The sequence below is a fragment of the Solanum stenotomum genome, chromosome 7, assembly GCF_019186545.1.
Source record: "Solanum stenotomum isolate F172 chromosome 7, ASM1918654v1, whole genome shotgun sequence".
NCBI classification, from domain to species: domain Eukaryota; kingdom Viridiplantae; phylum Streptophyta; class Magnoliopsida; order Solanales; family Solanaceae; genus Solanum; species Solanum stenotomum.
In genome coordinates this window covers 14,616,636-14,634,393 of record NC_064288.1, presented here as the reverse complement: position 1 = coordinate 14,634,393, position 17,758 = coordinate 14,616,636, and the positions used below count along the sequence as shown (strand labels likewise).

The 17,758-nt window shown below is 34.9% G+C and overlaps 2 protein-coding genes across 3 annotated transcripts in view; both read right to left on the bottom strand.

Annotated features, from left to right (window-relative positions):
• Positions 1–17,758, bottom strand: part of LOC125870580 (peptidyl-prolyl cis-trans isomerase FKBP15-1-like) — a 1,082,853-nt gene that overhangs the window by 631,029 nt on the left and 434,066 nt on the right. The window contains exon 7 of one of the 2 annotated variants that reach the window (XM_049551042.1): positions 14,553–14,564. The exons of the other annotated variant lie outside the window; for it this stretch is intronic. The gene's annotated coding sequence lies outside the window, so the exon portion shown is untranslated. Of the gene's footprint in view, positions 1–14,552; positions 14,565–17,758 lie in introns of those variants that run through there. 2 annotated transcript variants of the gene reach the window in all.
• Positions 1–17,758, bottom strand: part of LOC125870566 (U-box domain-containing protein 9) — an 841,044-nt gene that overhangs the window by 402,468 nt on the left and 420,818 nt on the right. The window lies entirely within an intron of this gene.

The window sequence follows — 17,758 nt, the reverse complement described above, 5'->3', positions numbered from 1 at the left end:
ATTAAAACAACTATCGGAAGAATATTACAATAAATATTATTACATATTACCATGAATTTAGCACTACCAAAAAATAATATTAAAGAGATATCAAGATTAAGACACTTAGCAAAAGAATATTATAATAAAATCTTTAAAATAAAATACTTACCTACCACACTACCATCTACCACACTACCACTTTCATGAATTCACCAACTACCAGTTCCGCACCGAAAAATGATACCACCTACTTTGCTTGCTTTGGCCTCCAAATCCCTGAAAATCCGTTGGAAGCTGTTGAAAATTGATGAAGGATCAACTTTTCCTGATCAAAAAGAGAAAAAGGTTTGAATTCGAAGTTCAATTTGTCCCTTATTCTTATCTGATACCCTCAGTTTTCCTCCCAAAATCAAACCCTAATTTCCCTTCTATAAAAGCCCTCTTCTATTCCTTTTCTCGATGGGCATTAACGGATACACAGAGAGAACAACTTAGTAAGAAAGAGGTATAGAAATACATATGAAATATATTCAAAATAGAGAAGAGAATCAGTTCAATCTTAGTTTCATTCTCTTGTTCATTCATAAAAAATTCTCAGAAGCTCCCATTGTGGTCGTCGAAAGCTGCTCCCTTGCTCATGTTGTCTCAGTCGCTGCCTTCAAAAAGGTAATATTCCATTTCTTATTTTAGTTTCTTTCATCGTGAGCTAATAGTTGCTTAGTTTTATGGTTTTATGTTGTAATCTTTCTATTCAGCTGATGTGAGGACTGTTTACTTCTTGACCGTTGCGAGTCGTTCGAATGTAAGAATTTTTAGAGTATTTTGACTTGTCGGCTGCAAATCAGTGTTGTAACTTGTTTGTTATTCAAATGTTGTTGTTTGGTTTCATTTTCTTTTAAGGCTTGATGGTTCTGTTTGGTCTCGAGGTCATTTCTCCTTGTTAGAATCTTTTTATTTTTGTCACGACCTGAGTCTACACCCTGGAAGTGACCGGCACTCGAGAAACATTGCTGGGCGAACCCTCATCCTGGCTAACTACAAGCGGAAGACTAACCTAAGTATGTAAAAGCTTAAATATTAAATTAAATTGATTGAACTCAAATACAAAGCTTTAACTCAACTAATTAACTCTTAATATAATAAAACATTCAACACACCTGAAATAGGCAACACGAGTCTTTAAAACATTTAACAAAATAAATGAAACAGACTTCTCAAACTCTATTGTCTATCTATGAAGCCTCTAAATGACAAATATGGAAGTCGGGACAAGACCCATGACATCCTGACTAAACTGAAAGTAAATGGAACCCTCTAGAAGCAAGGAGGCTTACCATAGCTAACTCGAACTGCAAGTGGTCTTAACGAAGCTTCTGTTGATGACCCTTAATTTGTATCTGCATCAGAAAAGATGAAGGCCAAATGGAGTTAGTATATAGTATGTATGAGCATGTAAGGAAAATTCTAAAATATAAACATAAACTTGAACTGATGGAAAAGAAACATGCTTACCTCTTCTCAACTCACTCAACTCAACTCAAGAAACATAGTTCAACTCAACTCAGAGAAATTAGGGCTCAACTAAATGATAAGATATTCAACTTAGTATACTCAACTCAATGATAAGATACTCGACTCTGTATACTCAACTTAATGTAAAAAAACAATAAAAGATGCAATATATGTAAAGCTTTTAAAATAGTATATAGCAACTCAATGTATTGAAGAATACAATATTAACTCAGTTTGTATATAAATATACTAAGTAAACTCTGTGTATATAAGAATACAACATATCTCTATGGGAGATTCTCTAACTGACAACCATCAGTATGAGCTATATGATGATACATCGGCTCGCCCACGCTGCCATAACTATCCTATACTTTGCCAAGGTATAGGACCTACTCACTAAGTGGATCCACTAGTCTACGCTAAAAATATTAAGAAATCATCTAAAAAGTATGACCCTTTCTACCATGTTAGCTACATGGTTTATGGGGGTTGTGAGTTATCTGAAATCTCCTCCATATCGGTGCTCAATACTACTCCCAAAATATAACTTAGCTCATTATGTTTTAAAGAAAACATTTCCTCTTTCTGTGATTTGAGATTGTTACTCAAAAATCTTTTTCTAAAAAAATATGGTACTCAAACTGCTCAAAACTCTTTTGGAAATCTCAGTTTTCTCTCATCTTAAATATAAAAACATTTACTCTTGGGAATACTTAATTCTCATATATCATTTTAAAGAAAATGAACTCAACTCTACTCTTCCTCAACTCAGTGTTCAAGTCTTTAAAACAAGTTTTAAAACAATTTGTAAAAAGACTTCTTAAAATAGGGTTAATGCCGAATTATGGAGGTGAACGACTCAATTCAAGGTTTTCAATAAACATGCATAGAATTCGGTACTTGGAACTCAACAACTCCAAAATTCAAGGAGTCAATGATACTACTCATCTAAAGAATGCTCGACTCGGGGAGTTCATGCGGAATTATGGGCATGAACTACTCAACTCAAGGACCTTGATGGGTAATATGTAGTAATCCTACGATTAGGAATATAATCCCTAAAGGGTTAGGAACTCAATGCTTAAGAAATTAGAACTTGAAGATACTACTCTTCTCAAAGATGCTCAATTGATGAAGTTCGCGGAATTTATGGGCATGAACGACTTGACTCGAGTGTCTAAATAACAATATGGAACTCATGTATACGACTCTTCTTATTCTCATACTTACTTCCTCAAAACTTACCTCGAGTCAATAGTTGATATCAATGGATTCCCAATTGAACTCAAAGACTTTCTTGAACTCTACTCTTAACTCTCTCTTGAATTTGAATTATGAATTCAAGAGTTATGGTTCATAATACGAAGGATATCATGATGATAATGTAGACTCATGAATACATTATCCTCATTCTCATACTCATTTTCTCTATTCTTGAAACAAGTTATTAGAAGTTGTAAAAGACTCCTAAAAAAGACTCAAAAGGACTTCCTCAAAATGTTCGAAAGAACTCTCAAGACTTAACTCTTAGCTATACCTTGAATTTGAATTATGGATTCAAGGGTTATGATCTCATGTTATGGATGATCTCTTGGTTTTTAAACGTACCTTAGAGTGTAGAAATCAACTAAAAAACATAGGTACTGAGTGGCGTGGCGCCTCTGAGCCAAAACTACAGAAGGAAAGTCATAGCGCACTGAGTGGTGTGGCGTCCTAGAGCCAAAACTACAGAAGGAAAGTCATAGCGTACTGAGTGGCATACCTTTTTCCCAGAAAACTTGACGAATTTTCTTAATCATTTTCTAACCCCCAATTCACCTAGAATCGAATGGTTTCTTCTCCAATCACTTAGATTCGAATACCCAACATTAGTGTAAAATAATCTACTAAAAAACAACCTTAAAACTTAAACGATAATCTCAAGAACTCATCAAAACCTCAAAAATCAAGATTATGAATGAAACTTTAACAAGACTCATAAGGAACTCATATCTCTTACTTTCAAGAATGAAATTACATTGAATTAATCATGATTGGCGCATGGGTGAATGAATTCAATGCTATGTGAACTCACATACCTTTTAGGGATCAATCCCTTGGCGAAAATCCGCAACGAAACTAAAGAATCTCGACGAACGCTTTGAACCCTTCCTCTTTTCTCCTTTTTTCTCTTTTTGGACTCTCTTCTAAAACCCTAAGCGTATTGGGGATGAATGAAACTGATTCTAATCTGTTTAGACCCCTAAATTATTACTAAAAATGAATTAAATCTAATAGGGTAAGGAAAAGACAAAAATAACCCTATTAAATCCGGGTAACTTTCCTTAAATAGACAGCCTGACTTCAAACGAGCATATCTCCCTCATACGAGCACGAAAATTAGCAAACTAGGTGGTGTTGGAAAGAGGACTCAGAGATCTTTGATTTCATATCTTATGGGTCTCGTAACTAATCTTTTACTAAAATTTATGATAATTTGAAATTGATCCAAAACTTAAAAGAACTAAGGAATGACTTGAATGAATTATCTTTAATTTTTTTGTTACTCAAGGTGCTATATCTAGTGACCTTAACACTCAAAGATGCTCAATTTATGAAGTTCATGCGGAATTTATGGGCATGAACAACTCTACTCGAGGGTCTAAATAACAATATGAAATTCATGTATACGACTCTTCTTATTCTCATACTTACTTCCTCAAAACTTAGCTCGAATCAATAGTTGATCTCAAAGGATTCACAATTGAACTCAAAGACTTTCTTGAACTCTACTCTTTACTCTCTCTTTAATTTGAATTATGAATTCAAGAGTTATGTTCATGATATGAAGGATCTCGTGATGATAATGTAAACTCATGAATACCTTCTCGTCATTCTCATACTCACTTGCTCGAGTTTTGAAACAAGTTATTAGAAATTGTAGAAGACTCCTCAAAAAGACTCAAAGGGACTTTCTCAAAATGTTTGAAAGAACTCTCAAAACTTAACTCTTAACTCTACCTTGAATTTGAATTATGAATTCAAGGTTATGATTAATGTTATGAATGATTTCTAGGTGTTTAGAACTAGTTTAGAGTAGTTAGAATCGTAAGGGGTGAAACTACACTTCAAAGGAACTCAAACGAGACAACCGACAGAAAAGGAGTGGGGGCAGGCGACCTTGGTGCACTGCTAGTGCGGGGCGCCAGCCCCTAAACTTCAGAGGCACTATCTTCATGTACTGCTAGCGCTCCACGCCAGCCCTGCTGGCGCATCCGTGGCGCGTCGCGCCACCATTCCCCCAGACAATTTTGATGAATTTTTCTACTCGTTTTCTAATCTTAATTCGACTAGAATCGAATGATTTCTTCCTCAATCACTTAGAATCAAATACTAAACATATGTACACACTAATCCACTCAAAACAACCCTTAAATCACTAACTTTCATCTCAAGAATTCATCAAAACCCCGATAAAATAAGATTTAGAATGAACTTCAAGAACACTTATCAAGAACTCAACATACTCAAACTTATGGATGAAATTCGTAAAACAAACTCATGATTGGCGTGTGAGTGAATGAACCCAACACTATGAAAACTTACATACCTCTTAGTGATCAAACCCACGGCAAAAATCCACTACAACTCTCAATAATCTCGACAAACGCCTTGATCCTTTCCTCTTTTCTCCTCTTTTCTCTTCTTTTCTCTTCTTGAACTCTCAACTAAAACCCTAGGCGTATATTATGATTATAAAACTGAACTTAATCAGTTTAGACCCTCAAAACCTTACTAAAAACGAATTACTTTTGATTGGGGAAGGAAAAGACCAAAATACGCCTCACAATTTTCGGGTAACTTTCCTTAACTGGACAGCCTGACTTCAAAAAGGCATATCTCACTCACCCAAACTCGAAACTTAGCAAACTCGGTGGCGTTGGAAATATAATTCAAAGAACTTTCATTTGATATCTTATGGGCCACCCAACTCATCATGTTCTAAAAGTTATAGTCGTTTGAAGTTGACCCAAAACTTAGAAAAACTTAGGAATGACTTGAATGAATTCTCTTTAGTTCTTTTTGTAACTCAAGGTGCTACATCTAGTGACCTTAACACTCAAGAGATTTTAAATTTCTCAATAAAATTCTACTCACATCGAAGGATGGTTCAAGTTTTAGTTCAAAAAATTTATGGGGTGTTACAATTTCACTGTTTCTCGTCTTGAAGTTACGATTGAGTAATGAAATTTGGAATCATCTTCTATAGGTGATTTCGTTTTCTTTATCGGATATACGAAGGTTGTTTTTCATTATCTCTTTATTGCTTGTTTTCTTAGTCTGATATGTGAGGGGTTTTCATTTTTTTTAGTTAGTAAAATCATGTGATCTGAGTAGTCTTACTTCCTTATCTCCATTTTTTTATGGTATTTGCTCCATCTATATTCAATTAAGTAGTATAGTTTATCTATTAGTTGTTTGCATCTCTAAACTTTATTTCTAACAGTATTGGTCGTATATGTCTTGTTATCCTACATTCTGAGTTTTTATTTCAAGTTTGTTGTAACTAGAAGCTGAGTTTAAAATGAGTCGAAAAGCTATCTGTTTCAAGCTGCTGGATCTCTATCATCTTTACCCTTAGGTCGAGATAAGACTAAATTTTAGTGTTTACGTCCAAGTTACTTTCGATTTAATGATATTTGGCTGTTTTTTTCCATGCTCTGATTTTACTCTCCTTTCACTGCTTAGCATGTCGTGTTTGAATTGAATTTAGGTCTCCATTTTGTTTAGATTTTAGTCGGAAAATGCCTACCATTTGCAATTTCAAATGTGAACTTCATAGCATGTATTCCTTATCATTGTCTTGTCCTGGGTTTTCATGAGGTTTGGGTTGATTTTCTTCAAATGTGTTTTATCCTTTCTAGAGTCTTGTGTTAGTATTCTTCTAGTCGTTAGTTGTTTGCTAAAATATGATAGGTAGTTTCGTTTTCCTCACAATTATATGATTGACTTGGGTTTGGAGATCTGTGATGATATAAGCCTTTGTGTATATTTTAAAACAACTTCATTTACATCTTAAGATTGCTCACTGATAACTACTTCTCCATTTTCTTAGTTAGCTTACTGTATAGTTGTAGATATTGTTCTTATTGTTCAAGGCACTGATGAGTATTAGTATCGTCCTCTCTTTAGCATGTCTTGATGAATGGGTATTTGAAGTAGATCGGACTATTTTTCTCTTAAAATTAATGTGAACTTGATCATATCTATCTTTGTTCATTTAGATACCACCGTATAAAGATCCCCTTTAAATTTTTGTGGCATAATGTAGTACATAAGTTGTGTGTTGACCTATTTATTTACAATAGTAGTCTATCTACACGCTTTATTTTCGTAATTTGATTTGATTTAAAGGTCTCTAGTTTGATTTACAGCATGTCTTGTTTTGACTTCTATTAATTTGCACTATATTTTGGTATATATATCTCATTGTTTTCTCTTTATATAATTAGCGTATCTTTTTTTCTTTGTTCATCTTACTTGGATTATATATTAACTCTTTTCCTTTACTTCGTTTGTATGTGAAAATTCTATTTTTTTAGTCCATTGTGGACTCTCCTTCTCCTTGGCATTTTGGGTCGTTTGAAACCCAAACATTTCCCAAGCCTGCCTCTTTGGAGTCAAAATTGGAAATTGGTAGCAGAATTACAGGTTGAAGGGCAGCAAATGGAGCTGGAAATTGAAACTTCAGGTGTTCAAAAAGTCCAAAACGAGTTGTTTACATGCTGTTTACAGTAGTATACATGAATATACTGAGTCAAAAAATTAAAACAGGTGTTCGGACGCTGAAATAGGCAGTAAACATTTGGTATAGAGCCCCATAAGCAGAAAAAAAGGGGCCAAAATACAGCCAGTATACACTGGTATACAATCAGTGTATACACTGGCTTTTGGACACAAATTGGCTAAAGCCCATCTTTTGCACAACACGAAAATGGTATACAATCAGTGTATACACCGTCTTTAGGACACAAAAATGGGCTAAAGCCTATCTTTTGCACAACCGGTCCAGGTGAAAATTGGGCCCAAAGGCTCAATGAAATGACCAGCAACTAATTTGTAATTTAAATGGGCCAATGTCCATTATTTTAGCAAATTTTAGACTTAGGACAGGTGGACCGAAAACCCAATATAGTTGAATTTGGGCAAGGAGCCCAAGTTCGAATTATTCTCTTCCTCTTCTATTTTTGTTTGTTATTGGATTAACTAACCTTTGTTTTGTTTGGTTTAATTAAATTAAATTCCCAAAGATAGCCTTCTTTTTTTTCTTTTTTTTAAAGTGAAATATTTATGTTTTATTTATTACTTATTTATTCATGTTGTTTGTCAAATGAAAAATCATTTCTTAAAAATTATTTCAAGTTTATTTCCTTTCAAATGATATTTTAAAATAGCCTTATACTTAATTATTTGTCAAAGTTAGTCAAAACCCTTAGTCAAGCCGCAAGACAACCGGGCGTTAGCGGACAGTTCAAGTGTCTAACACCTTCTTGAAGTGTAAATTTGAACCCCGAACCCCCTTTGGTATTTTCAAATGATCTTTTTCTGTTTTAAAGTCTTTTGAAAATTTAAAGTTTTCTTGATTTTTCTTAAAATTAAGTGGAGACTCTTATATAAAATTGGTTTTTCTTTAAAAATTTAGTTAAATTGATTTTTTATTAAAAAAAATAGTCTTTTATTTCTTTTAAAACTTGAAAACAAGTATCTCACCATGGGGTGATCCAATATTGTTTGTTTGAAAGAAGGATGGTTCCCTCTGAATGTGCATCGACTATCGACAATTGAATAGGGTCACAATAAAAAATAAGTATCATATTCCAAGGATAGATGACTTGTTTGATCAACTCCAAGGAGCGAGTTACTTCTCTAAGATTGAGCTTTGGTCGAGTTATCACCAATTGAGGGTGAAGGAAAATGACATTTCGAAGACGGCTTTTTGAGCTTGGTATAATCATTATGAGTTTTTTGTGATGTCTTTTAGTTTAACTAATGCCCCGACGGTGTATATGAATTTGATGAATAGGGTCTCCAAGCAATATCTTGACATGTTCGTAATTGTATTTATTAATGATATTTTGATTTACTCACTGAGTGAGGATGAACACGCTGAACATTTGAGGATTACGTTGCAAGTTCTGAAGGATCGGGAATTGTATGCTAAGTTTAGCAAATGTGAATTTTGGTTGAGGGTTGTTGCTTTCCTTGGTCATATTGTCTCATGTAAATGTATTTAATTTGATCCTAAGAAAATCGAGGTAGTAAAGAATCGACCTAGACTTTTATCCGCTTAAGATATACAAAGTTTCTTTGGGTTGGCTAGTTACTATAGAAGGTTAGTGGAAGGATTTTCCTCTATTGCTTCCCCTTTGACGACATTAACTCAAATGAAGGTGAATTCCTATGGTTGGAAGCTTGTGAGAAGAGTTGAAGGATAGACTCACTTCAGCCCCTATATTGGCATTACTATAAGGATCAGATGTCTTTGTAATGTATTGTGATGATTTATGGATTGGTCTTGGTTGTGTTTTGATGCAACATGGGAAAGTCATCGCTCATGCTTCAAGGCAATAGAAGGTGCACGAAAAAAATTATCTGACTCATGATTTGGAGTTAGTGGCAATGGTGTTTGCTCTAAAGATTTGAAGGCATTACTTATATGGTGTTCATGTAGATGTGTTTACCGACCATAAGAGCTTTAAATATGTGTTCACTCAAAAGGATTTGAATCTTTGCCAAAATAAGATGGCATGAGCTATTAAAGGATTATGACATGAGAGTCTTCTGTCATTCGGATAAAGCGAATGTGGTGACAGATGCTCTTAGTTGACTATCGATGGATAGTGTTGCTCATGTTGAGGATGGTAAGAAGTAGTTAGTTCGTGATGTTCATAAATTGGGTCGATTTGGTGTGTTCGGCTGATTCCAATGAAGGTGGAGTCATTGTTCAAATGATTTAAAATTATATCTTGTATCGGATGTTAAAGCTAAGAAAGATCTTGATCTGATTATGTTGACTTGAAATAGTCGGTTTCCACAAAAGCTATTAAGACTTTCTCCCAAGGAGGTGATGGCGTCCTTCGATATCAAGGTCGGTTATGTATCCCGAATGTTGATGAGATGAGAAATCAAATTTTGATAGNTGTGTTCGGCTGATTCCAATGAAGGTGGAGTCATTGTTCAAATGATTTAAAATTATATCTTGTATCGGATGTTAAAGCTAAGAAAGATCTTGATCTGATTATGTTGACTTGAAATAGTCGGTTTCCACAAAAGCTATTAAGACTTTCTCCCAAGGAGGTGATGGTGTCCTTCGATATCAAGGTCGATTATGTATCCCGAATGTTGATGAGTTGAGAAATCAAATTTTGATAGAAGCTTATAGTTCTTGATATTTTATTCATGTTGGAGAAACCAAGATGTACCGCAACTTGCGGGAGGTCTATTGGTGGAATGGGATGAAGAAGGATATTGCAAAATTTGTGGCTAAATATCCGAATTGTCAATAAGTGAAAGTTGAGCATCAGAAATTGGGTGGTTTGGCTAAAAATATTAGCATTCCTACGTGGAAGTAGGAAGATTTAAATATGGCATGTATGGCATGTTTATCTCGTACTCGGTGTCAGTTTGACTTGATTTGTGTTATCGTGGATCGAATGATAAAATAGATTCATTTTTTTTCTCATAAAGACTTCATTTTCAGCCCGAGGAGTATGCCAAGCTTTATATTTGGGAAATGATAAGTTTACATGGAGTTCCTTTATCCATTATCTCCGATCGTGGTCCTCAATTTACGTCTCAATTTTAGAAGTCATTTCAGAAGATCTTGGTACTCAAGTGAAATTTAGCAGAACTTTCCACCCTCAAATTGATGGAAGAGCCAAGCGTACTATACCTAACTTAGAAGATATGTTAAGAGCTTGCATGATTGATTTCAAGGGTAATTTGAATGACCATTTGTCATTAATTGAGTTTTCTTATAGTAATAACTATCATTGTAGTATTGGATGGCTTTATTTGAGGCTCTTTATGGTAGGAGGTATAGGTCTCCTATTGTTGGTTTGAAGTTGGTAAGGTCGCTTTGATAGGTGATGAGTCCACAAATTGGACTCATTTAGGGCTTCATTTTAATAGAAATAGTGTCCTCGAATGCTTGTTTTATCTCAATACCTGATTAAAATGCTTAAAGGTATTTGAAGTTTTACCGGAAGCATGGACACTTAGGCGCAAAAAGGGCTGAAAAGAACAAGAGATGAAAGTCTACGGATCGTTGAGTCCAACTTGGCGAGTCGTCAATTTGACATGCACTACCCTTTGTTCCAGTACGCGAAGCCTTGAAGGAAGTGGATCAAAAGGCGAGAAAATGAGCAGTCGTTGAGTCACCTATTAGTTCCGCGAAGCAGTACTGTACCGCCCAATGATCCAAAATATGAGGATACTGAAGGCAAGACACTGAAGGCGATGAGCTGATTAAAGGGCAGATCACCGAGTTCATCGGCGATCTCGACTAATGTCGCCGAACGATCCTCCGCAGCACAATCTGTGAAAACTATAAATACTAGTTAGAGTTGTAGTCTGGGAGAGAGGAATTTTTAGAGTAAAAAATTATTATTAGTCTATAGTATTTTTCTATATTTTTCTCTCAAATTTGGAGAGGGTTTTGTGGAGACTTGAAGAAAGGAGTTCATCTTCCCCAAGTTGGAAGTGGGTCTTCTTTATTCTTCTTTCGTAGATTAATTCAAGGTTTAATTTCTTATACTAGTTGATTTCTTTATCATGTTAGGTATAATTTCTTATTTCTTGATCTGTGGCTAAAAAACCCCATTCTTGGGGTGTGATTTAGCAAATATGGGTTGATATTCTTATTGGGTCTTGCTTGCTGATAGGTTAGATGTATTTTAATGGTGATTTCACCTAGTGATTATGGTTTAATCTAAAGGGTTTGTAGTTGTAAATACAAAGCCACCCATGTGCTTTCGGCTTAATCGAGAGGGAGGTCGCGAAACCAAAAATACTAGACTGATGGCCTAAGGAGTGGGTCGACATGAGGTTCAGCCCGAGAGGGTGAGCCCTAGTCCCATATCCTAACACTCAGCTCGTGAGAGTAAGTGGGGTAAGGCGTAGGCATGTCTTCATGCGGCAAATGGGTGTCTGAGAGTAACGCATTTGAAACGGGGTAAGTTGCTCGAGAGGGAACTTATTTCCATTTAAAGCTTAGCCTAGTCACTATTGTCTTGCAAATTTCCTATTGAAAGTATGTACCTAACGATTTATCTCAACTTGTATTGTGGTCACATCCCAAGAACTTTCCCCGTACTTGATTTTCTTGTTTATTTTGCTGTTTTATCACTTGTTACAAAACCCCTTTTGATATTTGACACTTCTGTGTCACCCTCTTTAATTTGCAATGTATTTTATCGCAAATGATTTTAGCTACGACTAATTCAAACGAAATTCTAATTGGCTACTAATACTCAAAACTGCTACCTTGGGACACGACCCCAACCCTTGGTTGGGTTACTATATTATCGACGATTGTAGACACTCATACCGTAGAATAGTGTTGTTGGTCACGATAAGCATCAATAGGGCCCGAGTGGGTGCATGAGGCTATGGAAAAGGTTCAAATTATTCGGGGAAAGGTTGAAAATGTCTCAAAGTCGATAAAAGTCTTATGCCGATGTCAGAAGAAGAGAGCTTAAATTTGAAATTAATGATTCATTTATTTGAAAATCTCACCTATGAAGGGTGTGATGAGGTTTCAAAATAAATGGAAGCTTAGTTCCTCATATGTGGGCCCATATTAGATTTTAAGACGTATTGGCAAGGTTGCTTATGAGTTAGAGTTACCTAATGGCTTAGTATCGGTACATATGTTATTCCATGTCTCTTTATTGAAAATTTTTGTTGGAGATTTGACATCCATTGTTCCTTGAGAAGGTTTGGGAGTTAAAGAAATTTTTCTTATGAAGAGATTTCGGTTGAGATTTTAGACCGTCAAGTTCAGAAGTTGAGAAATAAAGAAGTTGGTTTCGTGAAAGTTCTTTGGAGGAATCAATTAGTTGAGGGTGTTACTTGGGAAGCCGAAATCAGTATGATGTCCCGGTATCCTCATCTCTTTCATCCACCCATATTCTAGCTTGAGGTTTATTCCTCATGGTTTATTCTTTCAGATTCATGCGTTTTAGTCATTCTCATATTTCCATATGTATGTATGTTCATGAAAAACTTGATTTTTGATGTTATAATTTAGCTTGGGGTGATTCTCCATGTCCATGTGCATTATGATGAGATTTGCATTCATATGGGGTTGTTAGTTTCTTTCTTACTCTATTCATGCTAGCTTGAGTCTCATTCGAGGATGAATGCTCCCAAGGGGAGATATTATAATACCTCGGAAATTAGAAAGTTGGATTGAAAAGGGAAAGTTCATGTTTTAGCACTAGTACTGTGGTCGACGAGTCTCATCTACGAACAGTAAGAGGGTATACGGGTTACTCGTAAAAGGTGAGTTGTAGAAGTTGAGATGAGTTTTGGGAAAATTCATGTTTATGAAGTCTGACTATGAGTGAACATGATGAGTCGTAGGAAATCGGATGAGTAGTAGATGGGTTCCGTAGGAAGGCTCAACACTTAATGAAAATTTTTACTCAAAGTTGACGACTACAAATGGGGTCTACGGACAGTAGAAATGTCGACGGTCCGTAGAAGTGTTTTGTGGAAAGTTGGCCAAATTTTGGGTTTCTGAAGTTAGTTCTACGGTTGACCGATACGGTCCATAGAAAGTTCTACGGACCGTAGGACTGTTCGGTAGTTATTCCTTAAGGGTATTTGAGTCTTTTCCTATGCATTTAATATCTATACTATGTCATTTTTAACCTAATTTTAAGACCTATAACTACCTTTCAACTCCAAATTTTACCCAAACTCTCTCATTTTCTCAAATCCCAAATTCTCATCCAAGTTCATCCTCTCAAATTTTTCTCTCAAGCTCAAGGAAGAAAGGTAGGGTTCCAAGATTCAAATATCTTTTTTCCTCTATTTATGTGGGTCTTGATCATCAAGGTATGTGGGGATTCACCAATGAATTCCGTTTATCCATTGGGTCCCAAAATATTTCAAAGTTTCCAATTCAATTTCACTTAATTTTGATTAGGGTACATGCAATATCCATGTGTCTTATTTGCGTTCAATTTACTTGTTCAATTTCAATCTACCTAATCATGTCTAGATCCCGTTACACATCTTTCAATTGAGTTCATATGGACCCATGCATTATTCATGATTTTCACTATGAATTTATGAAGAAAGCCTATGAAGTTATGAATATGATTTATGGATGTTATGCATGTTTTATTAAAAAGATGTGCATGATCTAATGTTGCTTTTAAGATAAGAATCAATGAAATTGTGAAAAGTACTCTCACATTTTAAGAAATCATTATTGGTAAAAGGTTTTCCCACACATGCATGATTTATGATTTAAGGAGCTACTCTATGATGATCTAAGATTGGATTAGTAACTTAATTGTGTTTTTCCAAGTATGATGATATGTTTATAAAAATGAAAAATTCCATTGTGATTTTACTTAGCACCGAGAGGACGTTGAGATAGAGGCTCTCCCGTTAGTAGAGGTCGATTCTCTAGTAGCAATCTTCTTGTCCCTAACTATCTGCCCCCGTAGAATTTGTCTTAGAAAGACATAGCTAGTGGATCCACCTAAGATAGAAGTTTATGGTCCTTGCCTTGGCAAGTAAGGGAATTTATTTTTGGTGTGGGAGTAAGACACCAGATTCCACGTTATAGTGCACGTGGTCTATGTCGGTTAATGTTAAATATTCCACAAAATGAACTAAGTTACTTCAAAGGTTTTATGAAGTTTTCATCATGTTTTAAGATGCATTGACCATGTTTATGATTTATGATTCTTTTCAAGGCTTTAGCTATGATTTATCTTGGTCATGTTTATCATGTTCTAATGTTCTCATATGCTCATGTTTCATGTTTTTATGCATTTTCCCATACTTAGTACATTCCATGTACTAATGCATATTTGTGTCTATATTGTTCAATAATGTAGGGTCTGATGCTTCTCCTCCTCTATGGCCAATTGATTGATCGATCGAAAACTTAGGGAGTTCTCATGTTCCAAGGATTGTGTCACATTTACTATGCTTTCTTATGTCTTTAGTTTTCAGACATTGTACATGGTGTATGGGTTCCGTCCCAACCACTTCTTTTGATGGATTAAATTGGCTTGTCAAGACTATGATTAGAATTCCGCTCGTATGTTCAAACTATTCTACAATATGAAACTTTTTACTAAAATTATACTTTTGTTTATTTCAATGTATTGTATATATGTCAAGTGGCTTGTGTAGAGCCTCTTAGGGTCCTATACGTCATTTGACGTCTAGGGTGTACTTTGGGTCATGACATTAAGTAATATAATTTCAACTTAAATATTTATCCAACTTTATCAACCAATAATTTGACTTGGTCAACATATCATGAATTTAAGATATAATCCAAAATTTAATATGAATTTATCAATAAAACTTCACTATCTACAATATTATTAGTGATAAGTAAAACTAAAAATCTATTTTAATAATAGTAGATAAGTAAAAATAAATAAAGAAAGTATATTTTATATGCCTTTCACATTGGTGATAAAATTTTGATAACCATAAAAAGAAGTTTTTATTTTCATTACTTGCAAATTGATGAATGTGGTATAAACTAGTATTGATCTTATTCAAATAATGAAAGAACAATGTGCTCTTTTATAAATACAAAATACCGAAACAATCGATGTGGTTAACTCCTACGAGAACACAAACTTTATACCTAGAAGAGTCTTATATGATACAAAATGTATACCAAATCTTCATAATTTAAAATTTAAATCAATGCATATCTATAACTAACTACCAAATACGTTATTACGCCCCCTCAAGTTGGAGCATGGAGGTCCCGAATGCCCAACTTGGAAATAAATATTTGAAACTGGTGCTCACCTAAGGCTTTAGTTAAAACAACTGCAAGTTGGCGTTATGTTGAAATGTGATGACAAACCAACAAACCCTGTTAAATACAATCCCGAACAAAACGACCATCCACCTTAATATGCTTAGTTCATTCATGATAAACTGGATTATTGGCAACATAACGTGCGACTTGATTATCACAATATAATGAAATTGGATCCAAATGAGGGACATATATGTCTGAAAGTAATTGGAGTAACAAAATGATCTCATAAGTTGTTGTTGTTATGGAACGGTATTCTCTTCAGAAGAAGAACGTGAAATTGTTACTTGTTTCTTACTCTTCATGAAATGGGTGAATGATGAAGAAAGATGATATAACCACTGGTTGAACGATGAGTGAGTGGAAAACTTGCCTAATTTGAATCACAAAATCCTTTTATAGACATAGGACCTGATGTTGAAAGGAAAATACCTTGGCCTGGTGAAACCTTTAAATAACACAATATACGGAGAACAGCTAACCAATAGTTCTATCGTGGCTAGTACATGAATTGAGATAACGAATATCAGGCCTAGTAACAAAGAGATAATCAGCCTCCCAACTACTATGTGAAAGAGCTCAGGATCCTAAAGAGCATAACTTTCATCCAAATCTAAACGGTGATGTTGCTCTATGGGAAATTTTACTAGTTTAGATGTCATTATGTCCATTTTTTTAAAAATATCCAGTGTGTATTTTCGCTGTGAAAGAACTATTCCTTCTGAAGTGTGAGCAATTTCTAGATTAAGAAAATACTTAAGAGAACCCAAATACTTTATAAGAAACCACGATACGAAATAGCCCTTCAAAGATTTCAAATTGAATGAATCATTGGTGGCAATAATGACATCATCTACATATACAAGAATGACTGCAAACAAATTTCCTCGTCAATACAAACAGAAAGAAGTGTCAGCCTTGAATTATGTAAAGCCAAAAATTAAGATAGCAGTAGAAAACTTATCAAACCATTGCCTTGAGGCCTGCTTTAATCGATAAAGTGACCGACAAAGGCGACAAACTCTATTATCTTCAGCCGTGAAATATCCAGGTGGTTGTTGCATGTAAGCTTCTTCATGTAAATCTACATGAATAAAAGCATTATGCACATCCAATTGATGGAGATATCAATTTTTCACAAATGCAACAACTAAAAGGGTGCGAACTGTAGTGAATTTGGCAAGTGGAGAAAACATTTTATTATAATCTAAACATTCTACTTGGTTGTATCATTAACCGACAAGGCAGGCCTAATAGAGCTCCATCTATCCATCAGAGTTAAACTTAATTTTGTAGACCCATTTACAACAAATAGCTATTTTATCTACATGGAGATGTTCTAAGGTCCACATGTGCTTTTGTTCAAGCGTGTCCAACACTTTTCTCATGGCCTCATTCTAGTGTTGTACTTGTGTTACTTGTTTGTAAGACGTCTCATTGTGGTGGGTAATGGTCGAAAGAAAATATGTATGAGTTATGGAAAAATTGGAGTAGAAAATATAGCGACATAAAGGAAAAGCTGGACCAATACCTAAGCAAGCTATGTTGGATGAGCCTGAAGAAAAACCTTTTTAGTGTTTGGGAGTTTGACCAGAAAATCTTTAGAATGATCTGGTTGGGTTTTGGTGCGTTGAGGTCAAGTTGGAACAATAGGTTCTCCTGATGGTTCAATAATCTAATCTTGTGATTGTTGCACAATTATAGTGTCACTTGGAGCCATTTTTGATGTATTGTGCCGGAATTGAGATTTTCTTATGGTGGACTTTGGCTTGACAAATTTGATTAGGATCATCAATCAACAATGGAAAAGGCACTCGTGGTTGCTTTTAAGAGAAGAAAAAGTATTTTTTAATAAGGAAATACTCTCTCATGAAAAATCACGCCATGAGAAATAAATACTTGATGTGTTTTCAGATCATAGACCCTGTAAATTTTATGACCATATGGATAACCCAGAAAAATATAAGATATGGCTCTATCATGAAATTTATTAGAGATCGTGGAATAACTGAAGCATAATAGAGACATCCAAAAACACGTAAATGTGCATAAGAAGGTTTTGAGGAAAACAACAACTGATATGAGCTTTTTCCAGATAAAAAGGGTGTTGGTGTGTAATTTATTAAATCAGTTGTTGTTAGAACACATTCTCCCTAAAATTTTATTGGTAAATCAGCATGGAACCTTAAG